The 2,258-nt window shown below is 41.9% G+C and overlaps 1 long non-coding RNA gene across 1 annotated transcript; it reads left to right on the top strand.

Annotated features, from left to right (window-relative positions):
* The first annotated feature begins 751 nt into the window (after window positions 1-751).
* LOC135336719 (uncharacterized) lies at window positions 752-1,969 on the top strand. Its single transcript, XR_010394914.1, has 2 exons — window positions 752-1,666; window positions 1,756-1,969. It is a non-coding gene; the product is annotated as an uncharacterized LOC135336719 (long non-coding RNA).
* The last annotated feature ends 289 nt before the right edge of the window (window positions 1,970-2,258 follow it).

Genomic DNA, 2,258 nt, shown 5'->3' with positions numbered 1-2,258 from the left:
AAAGTTTGCGTACCTCTCCTGCTCTTACTGTACATGGTAATCTAGTTTGAAGTGCTCTAAGACACAGTTTAGGTATTAGAAAGTGGAACACAAGTATCTTTATCTGTATTGTGTGATCGAAGAGATGGTATTTGAAGGACTTGGGAACAGACCTGTTATGGTTTGTAGAGTGTACTGACACCCCCTTTGGAGCTCACTTTCTCATCACTTTGCATATAGTAGCTCTAAAAGATTAATAGCCTATGTCTAAGTGTATCTAGTGTCTCCTCAAGAGCACAGTTTGCTATAATACTACAAACTATTAATATCTTTACTGACATTTTGAGTGCACACACCCCTTTTTGCTCATTACACGCCCCTTTTTAGCAACTCGCCTCATCCAACGGAAGTGCTGGGTGTTGCCCATCCCTTTCTTTCGTGTATCTATGATTGATGTGAAGCTTGACAGGACCAGTGCACCTCTCTCTGAAAGAAGTGTTGTGATGGTGATTTCTCCTCTTGTTTCTCTGAGTGAAGCCATCTTCAAAGTGTTGGTGTGTCTGTTCGACGTTCAGTGCCATTCTCTCTGGAAGGAAGTATTGTTGTGACATTTGCCGAAAATTGGTCACAGAGTAAGTACTAGTCTCATGAATCAGCCGCCGTTCTTTTGGAACCACCGTCTGAGCACTCTTGTCATCGTTTTATGTGCCAAGACGGAATTCCGTCTTGACCAATCAAATTGCAGAAGTCCAGTCAGGTGATGAACTTGGAGGCAGCAAAGAACTTTTTTTTTTTTTTTTTTTTTTTTTTAATGAAAAAACTAAAGTCATGTAAAAGTTAAAACCATGTATTTATTCATTGAAGTTTAGTTCCGAGTTGGCCAGGTCCGCTGAGGGGTGATTCTGGGACCTGGCTGGCTGTCCACGACTGGAGCGGGATCCTCTGATGCACTGAATGGCAGAGCGTAGGAGAGAGAATGTAATTCTGCTCCTTAGCCAGGACAGTGTTCTACTGTAGCTTTCATTAGATTTGATTGCCAAGTTTGAGGCAAGCCTTTTGTAGAACACAGTGGCCTGGTTGGCCATACCACCTGTGGCTGACATCACCAAAGGAGTGAATGAGGCGTGTTCGATATCTCTGACGCGTTGTTCGTATTGTCTTTTCTTTTCAAGTTCATGCTTCCTGTAGCAGTTGGTGTGTTGGTTTGATTTTGCATGGGGATTAAACAGAACTGCACTTTGCTCAACGTAATCATTACGCATGCATGGTAAACACTTCATACATAGAAGCTGCTACGAAGCATAAGCAAGGCAAGCAGGGGTCCTTGGGCACAGATTTAGCACCACAGCAAAACACAAGTAGAGAGAGATGCCTTCGCTTGGCGATTTGTATAACAATTAGGAAATATGTGTGGGCGTAAGATCACGATTTAATTACATTCCATTGGTTTTGTGAGCAATCAACATTCCATTTTGAAATGACTTCATGACAAGAGTGCTCAGACGGTGGTTCCAAAAGAACGGCGGCTGATTCATGAGACTAAGTAAGTACGTGGTATCTGATCCGAGAACTGTGTGGCCTGTTACAATCCGAGGGACTTGTGTGTATCCGATCCGAGGGACTTGTTGCTTGAGTGTGTATTCGGACTTGTTGCTTGAGTGTGTATTAATGGATAGTGCTTTCAATGGTAAATCTATTGTGTAAATCAATAAGTAGTCCTCACATTATGTTACGTCACAGCCACTGTACTTATCCACATTTATTTTTTACCCACAGGTTTAACTAATTTCTTATGAGATTAACTTGTCGCCTGAGTGTGTATCCGATCCAAGCCTCAAGTTAATGAATAAATCTACAGAGCTGATGTTTTATCTAGCTGTCTCTGTCTACAGTATATGCAGAGAGGTAGCCTCTTCTTTTTCTTTTTTTTATCACAATAAGATAAAATACTGTTTTAACGTTCAATGAGATAAATACGGTAAATAATAAATTAATTGTCCACCCACGCGCCAACAGTAAATACCAGGCCCACTATTCAAGGGGCTGGAGTCGAGGCTACATACAGCACAACTCTGAATTGGATGAAATGAAAACTACATTTCTCCCTCATAAGATCAGCCATATTAAATGACTGCATCATGCAGAGGCTCTATAGGAAGTCATTTACTACAGTAGACTCTCGCTATTCCGGCTCCCTGAAGTACGGCCACCTCGATATACCGGCCATTTGGCTTGGCACAGAATGCTAGCTATATGTTTACTGCACAAAACTCACCCTG

Source organism: Halichondria panicea, chromosome 5 (genome assembly GCF_963675165.1).
Source record: "Halichondria panicea chromosome 5, odHalPani1.1, whole genome shotgun sequence".
Taxonomy (NCBI): domain Eukaryota; kingdom Metazoa; phylum Porifera; class Demospongiae; order Suberitida; family Halichondriidae; genus Halichondria; species Halichondria panicea.
The sequence above is the reverse complement of the archived record's forward strand: the minus strand, read 5'-3'. Positions and strand labels throughout refer to the sequence as shown.